Source organism: Dama dama, chromosome 22 (genome assembly GCF_033118175.1).
Source record: "Dama dama isolate Ldn47 chromosome 22, ASM3311817v1, whole genome shotgun sequence".
In the NCBI taxonomy this organism is placed as follows: Eukaryota; Metazoa; Chordata; class Mammalia; order Artiodactyla; family Cervidae; genus Dama; species Dama dama.
In genome coordinates, this window is record NC_083702.1 from 38,372,296 (window position 1) to 38,395,100 (window position 22,805).

Sequence of the window (22,805 nt, forward strand, 5' to 3'; positions counted from 1 at the left end):
GTCTGGAGTCCATCTGGAATTAATTTATGTTTTCATGTTAGCGGTTAAGATATATACATTCATGTGTGTATGTAAGAGTGTATCTTTTGCTTGCTATTGTTTATTGATTAAATTTTTTTCCTTTCTCCATCACACTATATTGTCACCTTTACCATTAATTTAGTATATGAATCTGTTTCTAGACTGTCAATCCATTGGTCATATATTCGGGCTTCCCTGATGGCTCAGATGGTAAAGAATCTACCTGCAATCCTGGAGACCTGGGTTTGATCATATATTTATCCTTAAATTAATCCCACACTGTCTTGGTTACTCTGGCTCTCTAATAGGTCTAGGTAGCTAGTAGTGTACCTCCTCTAAAAGATTTACACAATCATAATAACTTTGGTGGCTCAGATGATAAATATCTGCCTGCAATGCTGGAAACCTGGGTTTAATCCCTGGGTCAGGAAGATCCCTTGGAGAAAGGAATGGCAACCCATTCCAATATTCTTGCCTGAAGAATCCCATGGGCATAGGAGCCTGGTGGGCTACAGTCCATGGGGTCACAAAGAGTCGGACATGGCTGAGCGACTAAAGCATGAATAGCATGCATTTTAGTAACAGCGTTTTTCATAAAAGCAAAAATTCTCTTCTTTCGGTTAGTGAAAACAAATAATATTGTAGGTCTTTCCTAAAAATGAAATGGTATAAAGTGAACTTTCAAAAAGTGGGGGATACTGTTCACTTTATGTCATTTCAGTTTATAAAAGACTTCATAGAAAGCTTTACTTTCTGATAACAGGGGAAACCTATTTTAATATCTATCAAAACATTGAATCTTGCAATTTCTTAACACTATATAGCTCTCCATTTACTTTGGTGTTCTCTAATTTTTCTCAATAGTGTTTCTATTTTTTTTTTTTTTTTCAATATAGAGGTCCCACATTTGTCTTCTACATATTACTGGTCTATGTTGAAGTCCAACTGATTTTTGTAAATTTACTTGTACCCAAAAACTTTGCTTGTTTTTGAATTTTCTATATACATAATTGTCATCTCTGAATGTTTATTTCTTCCTTTCTTATTCATATATATTTTAATATTTTGCCCTTGCCTACTGAATTTTCTAAGACGTATATTAAGTGCAATATTGAACAGAAGTAATGTTAGTGGACATTCATGTTTCATTTCCAATCTCATGGCCAGCTTTCCTATTTCACCATTAAATATGTGCTTGCTACATGACCTTTTAACTTCCCTTTATTAGAGTAGAAAGTTTCCATTTATTCCTCTGACCTGCTTTGAATAATATACCAAATGTACTTTCTGCATTTGTGAGTTTACATGATTTCTCTCTTTTATTCTCTTAAGGCATTAAAATATATTGACTGATTTTCAATGTTAAACAACTTTGCGCCTCTGGATTAAACAATGCCAGGTTATAATGTATTATCCTTTCTATATTTCATTGCTTACAGTTTGTTTAGAATTTTTGAATTTTTGTTCCTGAGAGATTGAACTACAATGTTTCTTTGTTGTCAAGTCTTTGTCATGTTTTTGATCAAACTTATGTTGATTTCATAAAAGGAAACAGGAAGTGAGCCTCCATTTTTAATTCTCTGGAAATATTGGTGTTTGTTCTATCTTAAATATTTTGTCAAATTCACTAATGGGGCCATCGGAGTGATTCTGAGATTACCTTTTGGAATGATTTTTAATTATGACTCAACTTAATAGTTATACAGCTAGTCAGATTTTCTGTTACTCCTTTTTATTTTTTTAATAGAGTTTTGCTAAGACTATGTCCCATGTTTGTACCTTTTTACATTATTTGGCATGAATTCATAGTAATGTCTTATTATTGTCTTTGTAATGTGTATTGGATTTGCTTTAATGACTACTTTTTTCATTCCTGATTATTAGTAAATTTTCTCCCCCACCTCACTGTTTCTCCTTATCCTTTGTCAATTTTATTGGTGTTCAAAAGAATCAAACTTTGTGTTTTTTTACATTGTTTCTATTTATATTTTAATTTATATCTATTTATTTCTTCATTAATTTTTGCTGCTGTCTTTATTATTTGTGTCTACATCACTGTATTTAGCTCTTTCTTTTGAATGGATACATTGATTTTAGTCTTCCTTCTTTTTTAATGTATACACTTCAGGCTATACACTTCCTTGTAGTCACTGCCTATCTCACAAGATTTGATATGTTACATTTTTATTATCACTCAGCATAAAATGTTTTCTACTTTCCACATATGAACTCCATATGTGAGCTGATATATTTTCAGTTTCCAAAAGCTGAGAATATTCTTATTATCTTCTGTTTTCCATTTTAGCTTTATTGTCATGCTGAAAAGAAATAGTACCGTGTGTGTGTGTGTGTGTGTGTGTGTGTGTGTGATACTCACTCAGTTGTGTCCAAGTCTTTAGGACCCCATGAACTGTAGCCCGTCAGGCTCCTCTTTCCATTGAATTTTCCAGACAAAAAAACTGGAGTAGGTTGTCATTTCCTTCTCCAGGGGATCTTCCAGACTCAAGGATCAAACCCAGGTCTCCCACATTGCAGAACTGAAAGTCGCTCAGTCATGTCTGACTCTTTGTGATCCCATGGACTATACAGTCCATGGAACTCTCCAGGCCAGAATACTGGAGTGGGTAGCCTAGCCCTTCTCCAGTGGATCTTCCCGACCCAGAAATCGAACTGGGGTCTCCGGCATTGCAGGCAGATTCTTAACCAACTGAGCTATCAGGGATTGCTATTTACAGCTATTGCAGGCTGTAAATAGTACCTTATCTCTTTCTATATTGTGAATAACTTTTCAGTATTCCTCCATTAAGTAAGATATTTGTTATAAGATTTTTTTAGTTATGCATTATCATGCTAAAGAAGCATAACCTGTAGTCTTAGACAATACAATATATGTCTCATTAACTAATTAATATTCAGAATATTTTCCTTTACCCTACTTGTTCCCTAAACTTTCCCTGAGTTAAGAAAGACCTGTATAGTTATTGTCTATCATCGATCTTTATGGAGGGCAGGGCTTGAAAATAAATGTCCCAACATTTTAATTTTCTGCACCTCAAATGGATTTCTCAATAAAGTAATTCATTAGAAAAATAGCTACTTCTTTTGCAGCTGCCAGAGTCACTGAAGCAGGTTTCTGGGACAGTTTGGATACGAAAGATATGACTGATCAAAGGGTAAATTTCAGGGCATTGTAGTCTGCATCCTTTTTACCCTGTAACTGGGCATCTGGTGCTTTGACCCCACTTCACTCCTCTCCCCTTCTCCATATATACACTCCCACCATCAATAAAAGAACTTCTGATTTCAATCACCACCTCCATACATGGAACACGAGATTTTTCCTTATTCCAAGACATTTTCACTGCAACTTCTTTTGTGTTTGTGGGCTAAAGAGATCTAGTCAATCCCTTTCCACTTCCTCAAGTGATTTTCCATTCTTAGCAAGCAATGAATGAAATATTTATGAGTAACACTTGTTGTAGGTGCCTCAAGAACCATATTATTTCATCCAAAGATAGTAAACATAACATTTGTATTACCCCATCACCCTCAAGCACTGCAGTAGACTTTATTAATCTTCCACAGAATACAAAATTTACTATCCTTGCCAACACTGCACCCTGGGCTTCCTCTAAGAACATTTATTTTTCATGCCTGGGACAGATATTTACTTTTCTCCTCTGTAAAACATTTTATTTCACTGTGGATTCTGAAGTTGGGCAGCCCTTTGGTGGAGGATGTGATCTCCAAGTTGCTGCTTACAAGCAAGTATGGGTTCCCTTTCAGCCCCTTGAAGAGTGGAAGACAACACTGCCCGGAATATATCATCTTTAAGTGGATTTCACTTTTTATGTATTGAGAAAATCAGTGCTTTAGGAAATGAAACTAGTTGCTAAAAGAGTCATTAGAAAAAAATGAGACAAAGATTGAAATTCACTTGTATCCTGAAGTTTTTAAATGCAAAAAAGAATCAAAGTCAGATGACTCACTGTATTGTGATAACTTTTCATTTAATTTCATCCTCTTCCATTTCCAATATTCATCTATTCTCTTTAATCTCATAACTTGGAAGTTACTAAAAGTCTCTCTCCTTTCCCATCTCCTTTCCTTATACATTAAGCCCCCAGGACTCCTCTTATTAGGTGAGTAAGTGATGAGCCTTCTCATGACTAGTGCAGCTAAGTGGAGATTCTTTCTCCAGGTTCCCACACATGCTTCCAGAGCAGAGCAAAGCCTGGTCAGTCTTGGTTACTCCAGAAGAGGAAAAGGAACCACATGACAGCTTCAAGTTGGTTCCCTCTTATACCAATTTCCTGCCTCTGACTTTCTCTTAAAGAAACAGTCCCTTAGGTACATTGTTCTCTTCTGAGGAATTATTGACAGCTTCCTGAGTTATGAAATGCTTTAAATATACAGAATGGGTTGAGTGACCCATTAAATAGGCATTCTGTGTAGAAGTGAGTACCAGCCTCTTTTAACAAATGTGATAAAAATAAATCCTCTTTTTGTTCTCCTTGACCTCTGTGGATACATTAGTGAAAAGGCAATTCCCAAACACATTAAGGTCCACACTGGTGTGCTAAAGATATTTTTCATTGTAAACACAGAAAAGAATTGGTGTTATACCATAGCAACTATTTTTCATGAAACACAGAGCCATATTTCTATTGTTCTGACCTCCCATGACCTTGAAGATGAACTACTGTGTTGCAAGGGAAGAAGTCATAGTTACTAAGATAATTACAGTTGCTTTACCACGTCTGGATCTCCAAGTGTTCTCTCTGCCCCTCAGGTCTCCCTCTCTTCTCTCTTGCCATCTTTCTTTGCTGGCATTTGAGAGCAGCCACATAATTAACAGACACATGAGAGATCCCCCCTGCCCCCGCCCCCCACACACATATTTAAGAAAACATGAAGACTTTGGAATGGAGTGGGGAGGCCAGTGTGTAAGAGCCAGCTTCTGTTCTATTTACTTCATGTGTATTTCTCAAGAGAAAGATGTTCCTTTTCACGAGCCTGGGACCACCCAGGACAGCGAAACAACCTTCAGACAGATGGCCTCATCAAGTGGGCCTCTTCGGGCACAAGTAGTCTTACTTCTCAAGAGATTGGTTGAAAAATTCAGTCACATTGCATAACAGATCCTGGGGCTTCAAACTGTAATATGTGCAAATTTTGGAGGGAGGGAGGGAGGGTTTACAGCAGTCCCTAGAATAGCTTACTTTCTAAGGCTCCTACCCCCACGGCTCTGCCTGATTCCCCCTTCTTATTTATTCCTTGATTCCCCTACTCCCAGCAAATCCCTGTAACAGGGCACTGACCTACTTGAAAGTCGGCTTGCAGATCTGAGAATCCCAGTTCTTTCCAAGTCTCTGTGGTTGCCACATTCATTACTCATAAAAGAGACAGGGAGCCCCAACTCTCCACGGAGCCTCTGGTCTTTACTTTACTTTATTTATTTGTTTATTGATTTTGCCACAGCTCACACTGGAGTCCAGGGAGGGCCAGTCTACTCCACCAAGTCTGTGAGCACTCAAACTTTGCTAGAAAGAGCCATCAGATTTAGCGTCTCAATCAGGTGAGAGGGTGGTGTTTTTTTTAAAATTAGCTCAACCAAAGTGTTAAGCTTTCATGATTGTTCCCTACATGTGTAATTTGAAAAATGTGACTGTTCATGGAGGCAAAGAAAAAATGAAATGTCTTCCTGCATGTGCAATACTTAAAAATAACAATACCAAATGTAAATAAAAAGGGAAGGCACTTCCTGTAAGTTTGTGAAGGATTCTGAAAATAGCTTCCAGTCTCTGCCAATGCTAATATAGTTACACAGCCAGCATTTCCATGAAAGCATTGGTACCTTAGGTGTTTGTACTAGTAAAACTGTGCAAATATCTGCAGCCTGGATGCTCTGCTCGCCACAGCCTGACGGTCTTGCATACAGTGTCTTGAGGTTCCTTGGTTCTCCTGCCCACTTTTTAACCCCCAATTAGAAAGACGGCAGTTGTGTACCCTCTGATGTCCAAAGAGTTTCAAGCCTGTGCTGTATTTTGTAAAACAGCATGAAACCGGGCTGTGTCATTAAATCAACACACTGAAGGGATTTTCGTCCTTCTGCGAGTATGCATGTGTGCGCCTGCGCGAGAGCGGCCCGGGAACTTTCCTTTCGTTCGCCACATAAACGAAAAGGCTTGCTCGGTGTTGATGAAAACAATCATGGTTTTTCAAAATATTTTCACTTATTTAGCCCATTTAACCTTCACAAAAATTCAGTGCAGTTCAGAAGCCAGAAAGGACGATTTTCACCTAAGAGATGAGGAAACAGAGTCAGAAAAGCCACAACATCGAATAATTTCTGACTTTATCATGGTCTGTTTAAAAATTTAAAACTAATTCTGCAGGCCATTTAGCATGATTAGAATTTTGACAAAAAAGGACATTAAAAAATTTTTTCGTCAGTCATAGACGATCAATACCACAACCCTTACCTTGAGCTGTGGTGTGGAATCATGGGCGGTGAAGTCCCTATTCCCCTATAGGTGCGTCACTTTCCTCGCCTTTGAGATAAAATAATAGCAGGTATCTCATGAGTTTGTTGTTAGCATTATGTAAGTTAACATTGGCAAGTACTCAGAGTAATGTCTGGCTCAAGAAGCACTATAGGTATTAAATGAACAAATAATCTCATTTACTGCAATACTGTGGCCACCTGATGCAAAGAGCAGACTCTTTGGGGGGAAAAAAAAAAAAAACACCCCGATGCTGGGAGAGATCGAAGGCAAAAGGAGAAGAGAGTGACAGAGGATGAGATGGTTGGATGGCATGACTGACCCAATGGACGTGAGTTTGAACAAATTCCGGGAGATAGTGAAGGACAGGGAAGCCTGGCATGCTACAGTCCATGAGGTCACAAAGAATTGGACGTGTTTAGTGACTGAACAAAAAACAATCTCATTTAATCCTCACAACAGCCCAAGAGAGGAGTAGCAAGGTTAACTAAGTTGCCAAAGGCCACACAGCTAACAGGTGGTAAAAAATAATGCTCTCACCTGAAAATGTGAGTCCAGAAGTCACTCACTGAAGGGCCCATGCAATACTGAGCATTAGCCTTTAGACTATATTTTTTAAATGGACATTTTAACCCAAGCTTAAGCAAAATTTAGTGTTAGAAGAAAGGACAATTCTCCTCAGAAAACAGAAATTTTACAAAGTCATAAATGTATATTTATATATATATTTTGATTTATTTAATACATATATTATTGCTATTGTTTAGTCTTTAGGTCACATCCACCTCTTTGCAACCCCATGGACTATAGCCTGACAGGCTCCTCTTCCACAGGATTTCCCAGGGAAGAATACTGGAGTGGCTTGCTGTTTCCTTCTCCAGGGTATCTTCCTGATCCAGGGGTTGAACCCATGCTCCTGCATTGACAGAAGGATTCTTTAGCACTGAACCAGCAGGAAAGCCCAATATATGTATATATAATTGTATATGCTTGTATACACTGAATTGTGCTACTTCTAACATTTGTATTATGTAACAATAAAAACGTGGCAGCGAGTGGCACTGACGCATGGCACACATTGGAACTGTTGATTTGGCATACTCTTCCAGGAGATTCTTGGCCAAATTCTCTTGTATATGTCTGAAACCCACCCCATTGCCACCTGGCAAGCAAGGCCTCTGTGTGCTGTTTTCCCGAAAAGAAGATTCCAGATGTTGTAATAAATAAAAGCTAGAATGCTTCTTCCATTTTTTAAATGCTGTTGTCAGAGAAGAAAGGATAACTGACCCATGGAACTTGTTGCATAATAATAGAATCATGGGTGGATGTTACTATAGCCCTCCATCACCTTCAAGGTAGGTATGAAGAATTCAGGACATGCTCAAACTCCTAGCACCACTTTGAAGAGGTCATCTGGACATCTGTGTCTGCCACCCACTAGCAAAAAAGGAGTGAAGTCTAGAACTATTCAGACTTTAGATGAAAGAATTCTTAACAGCAAAAGGATGAAACCTATGTGAATAATATCTGAATGGGGTTTAATGATGGATTGGGTAGAGAATAAAAGGCCAAAGAAATACCTTTGATTATCTTTTATTAAGTTTATTGTTGAATTTTTAAATTGAAATGTCATTGATGTACAATACTATGTTAGTTTCAGGTGTACAACATAATAATTTTACATTTGTAGACATTACAAAATACTTACCACAGGTCTAATAACCATCCATCCTCATGCAAAATGATTATAATATTATTTACCATACTCCTTTTGCTGTATATTACATCCCCATGATTTATTGACTAGTGTCTTGGTACCCTGAAACTTCTGTCTCACTGCTTATTAAAGTGACTCCTGATTTGGTCAAGTTCTGAACAATTCCTTAAGATTTCATGGCTAATACACTCAGAAAGATTTCCTGAGACTTGAATCCTAATCCAGGGAGATTATCATCTCAAAATACTAGATCTTGCTGATGTTGACAATCAGGACTTTAACACCCAGTCTGGTGTTCTGGCAAATTTATTGGAGGTCTTTGTTTAACCTGATCTGACCCAGTGAAAGCAGTCATTACCATGTTTCCCATGGATACCAGAAAGGATCTAGTTTCAGAAGTTTTGCATCTAATCATATTGTAATCCTGAGTGTTGGGGGTTGGGGGGTAAGATAATCATAAGGTAAAATTTACCATCTTATGCAGTTTAAACATACAGTTCAGTGGTATTAAATACATTCATAAAGTTGTGTAACCACCACCCCCATTCATCTCCATTAACTCTTTTCATCTTATATTAATAAAACTGAAATTCTATACCCATTAAACAATGACCTGGCCACCTACCAAGTCCCTGGCAGCCACCTTTCTACTTTCGGTCACCATGATTTTGCCTATTCTAAGTACCTCATATAAGTGGAATCATACAGTACCTATCTTTCTGTGACTGGCTTAACTTACTTAGCATAATATCCTCAGAGTTAATCCATGTGGTAGCATATGTCAGAATTTACACACGGAAATCCTCTTAGGAATCTGCCTGCCAATACAGGGAATACAGGTTTGATACTCAGTCTAGGAAGATCCCTGATGCTATGGAGCAACTAAGCCCGGGTACCACAAGTGCTGAGTCCATGCTACAGAGCCCGTGTTCTGCAACTGCTGAAACCCACACATCGTACAGCCTGGAATCTGCAACTAGAGAGTAGGCCCTGCTCACCGCAATAAGAGAAAGACCATGCAAAGCAACAAAGAGCCTGAGAGCAACAGTAAAATACCCAGCACAGCCAAAAATTAAAATATAATAATAATAATAAAACATAATGAACTATTTTCTCACTCTTACTTTTGTTATTTAATGCACTTTGATAACTAAAATCATCATCTGTATGTATTCTAACATATATTTATTTTAAAACTTTGACTTCTTACTTGGATTCTTTTTCTTTGTGATTATTGTTAGCAGTGTGCGTCCACTTAACCAATCGTCACTGCAAATCAGTGGTCCCTAAAGGGACTCAGTACCCTAGTCCCTTCCTGTCTCTCCTTTACCCTCTTATCAGTGATAAAGTTCTTCCAGGGACCAAGACTAAAGTATTAGGATGATTTTCTTTTTAATTTTTTTGTCATTACTACTTTTTAAATGTACCCTTAATACACTCTTTCCTATTTATCCCAGTGGTGCCTTTAACCAGGCTTTAGGCCTCTGTTACCATGGCAGGTACTTTTCTTGGTAGTAAGTCATTCTTATCCACCTCTGTCCTACCTTACAGTCTGGGGTAATTTAGAAATCCTGAAAATAGGATGTCCTTCTTTCCTGTCATTTACTAATGTAAAAGAATACAAGGTTCCTTCAATCATGTGAAAGAAAAGGAAAGTTCAGTCACTCAATCATATCCAACATTTTGTGACTGCATGGACTGCAATATGACAGACCTCCCTGTCTATCACCAACTCCCGGAGACTGCTTAGATTCATGCCCATCAAGTCAGTGACAGTATCCAACCATCTCATCCTCTGTCATCCCCTTCTCCTCCTCCCTTCAATCCTTCCCAACATCAGGGTCTTTTCCAATGAGTCAACTCTTCACGTCAGGTGGCCAAAGTATTGGAGTTTCAGCTTCAGCATCAGTCCTTCCAATGAATATTCAGGACTGATTTCCTTTAGGATTGACTGGTTGGATCTCCTTGCAGTCCAAGGGACTCTCAAGAGTGTTCTCTAACACCACAGTTCAAAAACATCAATTCTTTGGCACTCAGCCTTCTTGATGGTCCAACTCTCACATCCATACATAACTACTGGGTAAACCATAGCTTTGACTAGATGGACTTTTGTCAGCAAAGTAATGTCTCTGTTTTTTAATATGCTATCTAGGTTGGACATAGCTTTTCTTCCAAGGAGCAAGTATCTATTAATTTCATGTCTGCAGTCACCATCTGCAGTGATTTTGGAGCCCAAGAAAATAAAGTATCTCTCTGTTTCTTTTGTTACCCATTTATTTGCCATGAAATGATGGGACTGGATGCCATGATCTTTGTTTTTTGAAAGTTGAGTTTTAAGCCAGGTTTTTCACTCTCCTCTGCCACTTTCATCAAGAGGCTCTTTAGTTCTTCTTCACTTTCTGCCATAAGGGTGGTGTCATCTGCATATCTGAGGTTATTGATATTTCTCCCAACTACCTTGATTCCAGCTTGTGCTTCATCCAGCCTGGCATTTCACATGATGTACTCTACGTGTAAGTTAAATAAGCAGAGTGACAGTATATACAGCCTTGATGTACTCCTTTTCCAATTTGGAATCAGCCCATTGTTCCATGTCTGGTTCTAACTGTAATTTCTTGACCTGCATACAGATTTCTCAGGAGGCAGGTAAGGTGGACTGGTATTCCATCACTTGAAGAATTTTCCACAGTTTGTTGGGATCCACACAGTCAAAGATTTTGGTGTAGTCAATAAAGCAGAAGTAGATGTTTTTCTGAAATTCTCTCGCTTTTTCTATGATCCAACGGATGTTGGCAATTTGATTTCTGGTTCCTCTGCCTTTTCTAAATCCATCTTGAACATCTGTAAGTTCTCAGTTCACACTCTGTTGAAGCCTGAAAGTGAAAGTGTTAGTTATTCAGTTGTGTCTGACTCTTTATGAGCTCACAGACTGTAGCCCACCAGGATCCTCTGTCCATGGAGTTGTCTAACTTGGAGAATTTGAGCATTACTTTGCTAGCATGTGAGATAAGTGCAATTGTGTGGTAGTTTGAACATTCTTTGGCATTGTCTTTCTTTGGGATTGAAATGAAAACTGGCCTTTTCCAGTCCTGTGGCCACTGCTGAGTTTTCCAAATTTGTTGACACATTGAGTGTAGTACTTTCATAGCATCATCTTTTAGGATTTGAAATAGCTCGGCTGGAATTCCATCACCTCCACTAGCTTTGTTCATAATGATGCTTCCTAAGGTCCATTTGACTTTGCACTCCAGGATGTCTGGCTCTAGGTAAGTCATCACACCATCATGGTTATCTGGGTCATGAAGATCTTTTTTGTATAGTCTTTCTGTGTATTCTTGCCACCTTTTCCAAATATCTTCTATCATGTGAACCCATTTCTAATTTATGGCCTGGCATCATTTGCCTGCTCCGCTACACACATTTACCCAGTCTGACTTTGACAGATAGTGTTATTTTTTCACAATTTTTCCTCTTTGTCATGACTTCCTTCTAGGTTTATTTCCCCACTCTGCTATTATTTGGTGTAGACATATCACTTGGTTTTGCCAAAGGGAATGAATGAAAGAGACAAGATGTTAGTTCTGAGCCAAGAATTTAAAAGGCATAGCACGTTTCTGTAACTCTCCTCAGTTTCTGGTATCTTCCCTTAGAAAGCCTGCTCCAGATCACCCTAGATCCTGCAGCCTGAGTCCTAGGATGAGTAAATGTCACTTGAAGACTAGAACTAGCTGAGCCCAGGAAACGTTAACGAGACACAGCAGAAGTGTACTTACCCTGCAGACTCATGAAAAAGAAAGAAATGTTTGGTATTGGAAGCCAATAAGATCTGGGGCTTGTACGATACACAGCAATATTGCAGCAAAACTGACCAATACACTAACTTCCAACTTTATTTTTCACCTTAAAATATATCTCCCACTCTAATTAGGTTTTCTGCTCTCTTCATACACAGTCTCATTTATTCTTCCAGTTCCCTTCTTCTGTCCCCTCCCAGACTCCCAGATCAAGCTCTCCTTCACAGGCAAAGCTTTCTTTGACTCTTTTTCTACATGCTCTGAACACCCTGCCTCGGGTTTAATATGGACCATATATTTTAGCTCTGATTCACTTCATTTCTTAATAAAATAGTTGACTCATATTCACTTGATAGTTTATTTTATGACCTCTGTTGAAAAAGCTGATTATCAACATAGTAGAAAGAACCCTGGCATTGAATCTAAGGACAAGTGTTCAAATCTTATGTCTGCCATGTTTGCCTTATAAACTCAAGCACATCATATAACCTCTCATTATCAATCTCTTCAAATTTAAAATGGAGTCTGTAATATCAGATCCAGAGAGAAGATTAAATAAAATGAAGTCTAATATATGCTCCATATCTCTTCCTCATTCACATTCATTCACTGCCACCCCCTTCCAGATACATTATTTTATTCCATATGTTTTGATGCAGCAGTCATTTCATAAAGATTTTTGAAATAACTAGAAAATTTGCATGCATTTTTGCCAGACAAAGCCAAATCAATCACCATCCAGTATCTATGTGACATCACTTTAAGTCCAGAATTGCTAAGATTTGTGTTAGATTGAGTACAAATTTAAGATGTTTTCTTCCTTAGAGAATTTAATAATATAGCCTAGAAGTCAAGCTATCAAACACACTTGAAAATCATTAGAACATCATTAATGGATAAATTATGCAGAATAAATTTTTTAAGTTTAATAAAAAATAAGTAATCCAAGTAGTCTAAGAAGCAAAGTTTTCAAGAAGGAATGTGGGCTGAATATGTTTAAAAAAAAATCTGTAAGTCCAGGGTAGGCAGCAGTTTGAAAGAAAGATATTCCAGGTAGGGTATGAATAACATGAATGAAACCCACTGGTTAAAGGATGATGCAGTTTATGCAAAAAGAGTGGAAGCATCAGGAATGAATGTATGTGCCAACCAGAAGGCAAAATGAGACTGGGCCAGATAAAGAAGAACCAAGAAATATTAGTGGGATTTTATGTGGCTTGCTGGGCTCCCAAGGGGTCTCAGTGGTAAAGAATCCACCTGCCAATGCAGGAGACACAGGACTGAAGTTTGAACTTCCTTGAGGATCGTGCACCATCTGTCTAAAATCCCTGGGTTGGGAATATCCTCTCGAGGAGGAAATGGCAACTCACTCCAGTATTCTTGTCTAAAAAAAAAAAAGAAAAAAAATCCCATGGACAGAGGACCCTGGCAGGCTACAGTCCAAAGGGTCACAAGAATCTGACATGACTGAGCACACACGCACACACACACAAGGCTGCTAAAAGTAAACTATTATCTGGACTTGGGCAGAACAATGGTCTAAAGAAGAGATAGATGTGGTTTATTGTCTTGATAATTAAATAAAACATTTTACATTTGTTCATTCTGCTTTCTTTTCCCCTCCTGAGCCTGTGGTGCATTCTGCCCAAGTGTAAACCTAGCAGAGGTATAACTTTCTAATCAACCTTTCTAAGTTATTATGGTACCTTATACTCTTTTGAATAGCTTTTTTAAAAAATAAAATGTTTTTTAATATTTAGAGTTCATCTGCCCTGATTTCTTTCCTCATTCCATATGCAGAGAGCTGAGCAGGGAAGATGGAGGAAATTATATAAATCTATCTTGTGATAAAATGTTATGATATTTAATAACTTGAAAAACTTTCTAACATGATGATCCTTCTCATTTGGCACAAATCTTATTTATAAGTTTGAAAAAAAAGTGGAAAGTAAAAGTGTTAGCATCTCAGTAGTGTCTAACTCTTTTCGACACCATGGACTATAGCCAGCCAGGCTCCTCTGTCCATGGTATTCTCCAGGCCATAATACTGGAGTGGATAGCTCTTCCCTTCTCCAGATATACAAACTTATTATATGCATATTTTCTATGCTCAAAATACAGATTTTCACCCTTTCATATATGTAAAATCTAGATTTTTTCATCTATGTAAAATCTAGATTTTTGCATCCCCTGCTAAATTTTCTTAAATAAGAGGCAGTTTTTTAGTATAACTGTAGAGTCTGGATGATGAAAAGAGTTGAATCTACAAGAATTTATCATAATATTTATAGAGGGACTGACATTTGAACTTCCTTGGGGATCATGCACCATCTGTCTAAAATTATTTGGCACGTAAATCACAAAGCCCTGAACAGTGACTTACTCTTCTTTCTATCAACAGTTATAAGGAAAGAGACCAGTATTTCTTTCAAAACTTCTTGATTTTTGAAATAGTCTTACTCTGAAAACAAAAGAAAAGTCTGCTTAGTGATTTTGCCAAAATGTGAGTCTGATATCAAAGCATTGGCCAGACGATAAACTCATGGTTTGTTTATTATACAGGAAATGTGAACTTGTGGATGAAGAAAGAGATGACAGATGCTGTTTCATTGTCTTTTTCTTTTGCTGAAACCTCTTTTCTCTCTTCCTAGACCTGAGGCATAGTGACATTAAGACTTCCAGTTCTACTGCCAAAGCGTTTAAATGATCCCATTCAAGCCATCCAAATACCATGTGGTGGGGCAGGTTCAGCCTGGAGTTTCCCACTCTGAGGCTGGATTATATTGCTCCCCGTTTCTTGCTATAGAGCACGTGGGACAACAACCCAAAAACTTTCTAGAAATTTCTCTTCTTGTCAAATCTTTTGAGACTGATCACCCTTGAAGCCAATTAAGCCCAGAGTGAGAAAAAGAGAATGATTACAGAATAATAGGATGTATTTACATAGTGGATATTTTCATGCTGAGTGAACTAGCTCAGGAGACACTGTCTGAACAAAAATAGACAAAAAGCAAAGACTGGGAGAGCTCAAGAAATAAAAAGCTGTAAGTCTGCTCTATGAAATCTGAATGTATGTTGTATTAGGAATAAATGTATGATGAATCTGAATGTGGGTGGTTTCTGCTCCTAAAATTCTGAAGAAAGAAGAATAAAGATTTCTGAATTTGCCTTAAACCTCTCTGAAGAGGACCATGGGACAGCACTATTACTGGTTTCAAATACTTTTTAGTGGTTTCTTATAAAGGAAAGTCATAAAAAGTCTTACAAAAGAGTGGGAAACAATCTGGATGGCAATGAACATCATACCTATAGGTAAAGATGTTAGATCTAATCTTCAAAGATTCACTCCTTCCCAGTTTAACATTGTCCTCTGGTTCATTCCAGCCCAACTTCTTCAGTTGACCTCAGTATTTTCTTCAATCATCCCTCTGACCACCGCTATCTTTCTTGTTGGTACTGTGTGCTTAGTCACTTTAGTTGTGCCCAACTCTTTGCAACCCAATAGACTGTAGCCTGCCAGGCTCCTCTGTCTATGGGATTCTCTAGGCAAGAATACTGGAGTGGGCTGCCATGCCCTCCTCCAGAGGATTTTCCTGACCCAGGGATCAAACCCACATCTCTTATGTCTCCTGAATTGACAAGTGGGTTCTTTACCACTAGTGACACCTGGTAAGTCCTATCTTTCTCTTTACTATGAGAAATACTTTCCTAAGTCCTGGAATTTTCCTTTTCTTTGGAAATTTTTAGATGGTAAGCCTGCCAGTACCAATTATCCTGCTGTAATCCCTTACCTTTGTTTTCAAAGCATTTTCAAGATACATAATACAATGTTATGTTCATAAAAGATATTCATTATTTCCAAAAAGACCATTAGGCTGATTTGTAAAGTGCCTGAATAAATGGAGCTCTTATAAGAACACCAAAGTTCTACAGCAACAGATTCTGGGTAAACACATTGATAATAATTTAAACAGTAGGTACTCAAGACTGGAGTAGTCCACACACTACTTATTTTCAGTAGCAGGAATCGAGACGTAGCCAGCGTCATAGTTTACAGAGGTGGGGGCAAGGTTGGAGAGGAGACTGTGGCTGGAGGAGATGGAATCCCAGGATGAGCCAAGTAAAACTTCAAGCTGAGTCCTTGATTTCTCAGTGGCAGGTATGGTTCAGCAAATAAGGATTACCCTTGGAAATGTTTAATAAAAACAGCCTGTTCTGTACAGCTCAGTGGTGCTAGGAAGCCCGTAGTGTTGAATATAGTCAAGCATTGCATTTTTGGTCCAAAAGCCTGGGCATTCCTTTTCTTTCTTCCTCTTTTTTGATATTCAATGTGTGTTTATTTATTTTACATTTATAAAAGAAATCCCCCACCCTCTGCCCCAATTCCCTCCAAAACAGTCTCTTTTTACAAACATTTAAAAATGAAAACCAAGTGAAGATAGACAAGTAACTTTCAGTACAATTACTTTGCAATGTAGCTGTCCTAATTAGAGTCTGCATTTCTTACAAGTGACTTATAGGGAAGCCCTGATTATTGGCCAGAAGGAAAATTCCATATTACAAGTTAACAAATTCTAGTATAAAAATAGTCTTTATGTACTGGAGTAGCCTTTCCATTTACATAGGTCTCAGGTCAGTCTACTGACTGCATAATACACTAACGTCTCAGGGTTCTCTCTTTCAAAAACAACTCATTCATCATAGTTAAAGTAGCAGGGCAACTACAGGGGCAAGGGCCAGTGTTCACCTTGAGGCTATCTAGTGTCCACTCGAACCCAGAGTTTAGCAAAGAGCTGGTACTCAAAAGGCATTTGTGGAGTAAATGATGAATGCTGACAATTTAACCTGACCACTTCATGTGTGTACTATGCAAATTATTCAGTACATCCTAACAAAGCCAGGAAAGCAGAGGAGGTGTTTTCTGAGACCTTTCCACATTTACCTTCATTTTCATGTTCGAATGTTGCTGTTCCTATTCCTTGTGTTTACATATATATTGCAACATAGAAAGCAAAGGCAAATTTCAAATAATTAACTACTAGCCCCTTGAGGAGCTAGAGAATCACACCCCATCTCTTTAGGGTGAACTGTGCATAGTGACCCCTTTCCGGAGGGTGTACCATAAAAAGAGGTAAAGTAACTTGAGAGTGGGAGAAAGCAGACAAACACTCCCTCAGACAGGAGATGAAGTTCAGCCACATCAGTAGTGGTAAGTCATGTCGATGATTGTACCCTTGACAGATGGGGTAAGAATGGCACTTAATACTTTGTCATCCTCCTCTTCAAAATCTGTAACCCCAGTTCAATCATAAGAAAAACATCAGATGCTCTAAATGAAAGGATATTCTACCAAACACTTGACCAGTCCACTTCAGAATTTTCCAGGTCATGAAAAATAAGGACAGTCTGTGAAAGTCACAGTATAGAGGAACCTAAGGAGTAAATGTAATATACATGACCAGTAAATATAATGTGGTATCCTGAATCTGGGATAGAAAAAGAAAAATAGATAAATAAAAGAGAAATCTGAATAAAGCATGGACTTCAGTTAAAATTTACTTAGTTAATAATGTATCAGTATTAACTAATGTATGCATTAGTTAATAATGTATCAATATTGTGACAAGTTTATCACACTAATGTAAGACCTTAACAACAGGGTCCACCAGATGCTGGGTGTATGAGAACTGTGCAGTGTATTTGCTACTTTTCTGAATATTTAAACATATTTTAAAATAAAAAGCTCACATAAAACAATCAAAGATATGATCTCAAGTCAATTTTAAGAGGAGTCGAAGAGTCCGCCTTTTCTCTGCCTACTATTTGTAGAATCTGGTCATGTGGACCCTATTTTTAGACGCTATGTCTTGAGTTCTGATTCCTGGATTTGTGTGTGTGTGTGGATGCACTCACTTCGTCTTATGTAAAGTAGTTACTGTCTAATATTGTTTGGCAGATGCCAATTTAGATATATATATATATATATATATATATATATATATATATACTCTCTTCCTATTTAGTAAATAACGTGAATATATTTTGAACAACATTACATAGAATTTTCCTGGAAAATATTATAACATATAACTTGAGCATTCAGAATGCTGCCTGAAATATTTTGGACCAAGAATGACAGTAAATGAAGTAAAGAACAAAATTCCAGATTAGGAACTTCTTGAAATATACCTTACCCTGTCACTGTCACTAGATATTTCTATGTAACTGGGACAAATCTGACCACATCTCTGAGCTTTAGATATTTAGACATTTTATTCCAAAATGATACATGGGGATTCTGTCATTCAACTGGAGGTGGTGCTCATTGATGCTCATTCTAATTTACTGTCAGTTGATACAGGTCCTGAGTGTATATTTGTCATGATTCCTGGCTATAAAAAAAAAAAAGGAGAGTTAGGTACTTAGAGCAAAACAGAAATTATATTCCCAAAGCTGAAGCTATAAGCACAGACAACTAACTCTTTATCAGCACCAGAAATGGAAACACATACACACACCATCCACCATCATCACCACTGCCACCATCATCCACGCTGCTTGAGGAAAGCGACAGGATCATCAGACTCTTTTTCCATTCCTCCCAACTTGTTGAAAAGTTTGAGGTGCTAGATGCTACAACCTGCTATTTGTCTTTGCCTAAAGCAAACAAGGGTAGAGAAATTCTATTCTGTTTTCCTACAAAAGTCTGTGTATGGAGGCTATATGCATGTACTAAAACATATAGTCTAGTCCTTAGATTTACTCTTTGGTGGTGAAAAGTCAGTTACCTTCTTTATTAATGAGGCTTCAGGAGCAGATACAGTTGCTTTTGGGTTGAACTTCCATTGTCCTAGTCGCAAATTCAGAGTCTGATGCTTTCGTTGATTTCTGTTAGAAGAAGAGAGCATGCTATCTTCCTTAATGTAAACTGCCACTGAAGAAACTGCTGTGGGAACAGTTGTTTAACACAAGTGAAAGCAAAATTTCGTTTAAGAAAAATCAAAGAAGTAATTCACCAATGATTCCCACAACTCTTTGGAGAAGCTTTGGGCAGCCACAGTGAGTTTATCATGTTGTTGATACAGACAACAATCTAAACCACCCAGGGGTCTGTGGGAAATCAAGCCCCAAGGGGCGGAGCAAATAGGCGCTTTCTGGGAGAAATTCCCAGGCAGCTTGTGAGTGTGGTTCTAAATGAGACTGGTGGGAATTTCCACAGTAGACAGCACTTTTAGGGGGGCAGGGCAGAGGAATGGGAAATCTCCCTTCTGGAGTGGGGCTAAGAATGTTTCTTATGTGCAAAAACTGAGCACCCGCAAGTTGGACTGGCTTCTTACAGCCAAGTTATAAATGATTAATTTTATCAAGGAAAAGAAACAGTGTCTCTTTGCTAATCTTTGTAATGGGGGGGATGGGGGTTGTATAAATTTGCATAAAATATTATGTGGGATTAGCGTAGCCAGCCAGGAATTGAGCTCCAGGAGCCAAGAGGAGAATGGGAGCTCAGCCAACAGGAGAGGCGGGATATGAAGTGGATGGAGCTCGCCAAGCCAAGGAGGCCAGCCAAACCCGAGCTACAGTAGCACAGAAAGAAGTGAGAGGCTGGCTCACAGGAAGGGTGTTGCCAGTGTTGTCTGTACACTGTATTTTCACCTCCTCTTTCTCTCCAGTAGTATCCTCATCACTTTCAAGTTTGGTAGAATATATGATTACTAATGGGACTCCCCTTGTTGCTCATTGGTAAAGAATCTGTCTGCCAATGCAGGAGAAGCTAGAGATGAGGGTTCAATCCCTGGGTCAGGAAGATCCCCTGAAGGAAGAAATGGCAACCCAGTCCAGTATTCTTGTCTGGAAAATTCCATGGGAAGAGGAGCTACAGTTTATGGGGTCTCAAAGAGGCGCACAAGACCGAGTGACTGAACACATACACACACACACACACACACACACACACACACACACACACACACACACACATACACGGAGGGAATCAAAGAAGTTAATCTGCTTTTCAGGTTCAGTTTTTCCAAGCTGGCCTGAGAAGACAGCCAGTGCATTTGGAGGTGGAGGATGGGAATACCGGTGGCCTTTCAGCCCCATAACTGCTGGAAGGCAGTAGGGAGGGCTGAGTGTAGAACAGGGGGTCCACATCATTTACTGCAGAATCCCATGTTAGAACCAAAATACTTGCTCCCAGAGAGTCCGTAAGTTTTCACTTTGGTCCGTAAGTTTCGCCCTTTCCATGACATCGTCCTTGGTCTACTTTCCCTAGAGTTGGAAATGGAATCTCCCAAAGCTTACATCAGGACTGGCTTGATTCTGTCTCCTCAGTTCCACTCTTGATAATTGGGTCGTTCAGTCATATTCCTATTGGGATAAAAGCACAAGGAACTGATTAAAATGAACACATTGGGATCACACACAAGAGGTCACTTTGGCACAGTGGCCTAATCTGGTCAGATTCTGAACTCGCATCTATGGCGCCCCTCCAAGCCCCCAGGATGGTCCTGGACTCCTGGTGAAGACTCCAGGCAAGAGCCAGTACCCCACCCCCCAAGACAGAGTGCCCCTTCTCACAGCAAATAGCTTTCTTTTCTCCTCCCTGGGCTTCCCCACGCATTCTCAACACGGAGGTCTAAACTGAAAGGACCCCAAACATCTATCAACAGCAGCTCCTCCGGGACAGAAGAAGGGAGCCACCCCCTGACTGAGCCAGTAGGAACTGCCTTGCTCCGTCTCAAAAGGGAATTATTTCTGGCTTGACTTGCACAACATACACAGTGTACAAGCGCAGGAGGCGAATCCCAGCTCAGAGGACCTTATTCCAACCCGTTCCCTGCCTGGCGTGCTCCCCCCCCACACACACACAAACATGCAGGCACCCCAAACAGAAGCAGCCCCACACACATTTAGCAAATGCTGTGGGCTTTGCTCGGCTGAGAGGAGGGTGACATTCTTTTCACTTACAGCTGGAGTGAGACTGACTATCTTCTCGTAAACACAGACTGAGAGATTCTTGTTTTCTGGAAAGAGGGTTAAGTCTGGACTTTCTCCCTAAGCCATCGTGGTGGGAATTTCCCTCGTGGAAAAGGGAGTCTTGCCAGTCATGGCTGGCATCACAAATGCCTAGAAATGGATATTTCCAACCAAGGTCCCTTTGTCTGAGACTTTTTTTTTCTTCTAGTGCTACTCAGGGGAAGCCTACCTATGATTTGCTATAGCCCAAGAAAATAAATTTTCCTGATTGGGGTGCTTTATGGTGACCTAGGACACAAGAAACTCATGAGTTGCCTATGAAACTGCCATGCACCCATTTTAATATACTGTGTGCTAGCCCAAGGGTGTGTTTGAAGAGAGGGTGGGCCATACAACCATTTATTGAGAACTAGGACATTTATTCATTTTTTTTTTTTTTTTGTAATTCTTGTGACCACTTATGAAGTACAACACTATTTTCATTTTACAGATGCAGTATAACTTCCCTAAAGCAACTAGCCTAACAAATTCTAGTAAGTTCTAGCCCAAGCGTTCCAAGTCAGGTCCCTCTGACTTTGAAGCCTGGGTTTTTGCTGCTGGGACACCAGTTTTACAAAGTCCTAGAATCCTGCATCCCAGGAGATGAGTTCTTAACCTGGAAGCCCTATCTGTGTCTCCCACAGATCCAGAGCCTAAGTTGTAGACACAAAGTCTAATGCTGCCAGGGAAGCAGATTTATTTTCAGTCCTAGGAGATGACTAACATTTCCACTGCACGTGGCTTTTCCACCCTGTCTCATCACAGATAATAAGAGCTATGAGAAGTGAAAGAAAAGACTTTTTGACAATTTAGAAGGATAAACAATTATCTTCATTAAAATTTCAAATGTAGAAGGAAATTTTCTACATTAGCTTTTGTATTAAATTTCATGCCACCCAAATAATCACTCTAAGAATAATCTTCTATACCTGCTTTTTTATTAAACTTTGTCATCTCTAAATAAGCATATAAACTCAGGTTTAGTAGGTGGTAATATGCTGAAATCCTTATGTTCAGCTTATCTTCTGCTCAATAAACAAAACCATTTCCCCGAGTTTAGAGATTCAAGAATATAAGATGATTCAATACTATTTGGTGATATTAAATGATATTTGATCTCTGTGTACAGTCATCCATCTGCTATATCATAAACTCCTTACAGGCAGGATTTTTTCTTACTAATCTGTATATTCTCAGTGTTGTGCAAAAGTGATTGATCAATAAATATTTGAAAAATGAAAGATAAATATATAAGACTGGCTGACCCTTAGGTTATCTATTCCTTTCTTCCAGGAAGTTGGGATCTATAATTGAAAAGCTGGTTAGAGACAAAACCAGATTCCTTCTTTAAATGTGAAGGAGCCATAAAGCCTTTAATCTTCCACTGTTTATCCCTTTCATTCACTTGTTGAGGCATCACCCACTCCCCTTCCCGGTACCAAACACCCGGCTGGATGATCTTAGCATCAAGTTCCATCACAGGAGGCAGAGTAGCAAACATGGACAGGCTCAATGATAAAATAAAGAGAAGCATCTACCCCAGTTCCCAGGACCCAGAACTGTTTTAATCTTAGAGACAGAAAATAATTGTGATGCTCCAAATTGAAAAGGCACAGATAACATTGGTAATCCTTTGTGTAACCACAAAGATAATTTTCCAACTATTACCCCTAAGTCAAAGGTAATATAATTATGGCTCTGCCCTTGATAACATCACCTCAATGCCCCTGTTAGGATGTCTTGATTCCTTTC

The 22,805-nt window shown here is 38.9% G+C and overlaps 1 long non-coding RNA gene across 1 annotated transcript; it reads right to left on the reverse strand.

Moving 5' to 3' along the window:
* Positions 1-18,327: 18,327 nt before the first annotated feature.
* On the reverse strand, positions 18,328-20,738 carry LOC133043312 (uncharacterized). Its single transcript, XR_009689680.1, has 4 exons — positions 20,616-20,738; positions 20,340-20,405; positions 18,827-18,984; positions 18,328-18,430 (listed from the first exon to the last, which is right to left on the reverse strand). It is a non-coding gene; the product is annotated as an uncharacterized LOC133043312 (long non-coding RNA).
* Positions 20,739-22,805: the final 2,067 nt, after the last annotated feature.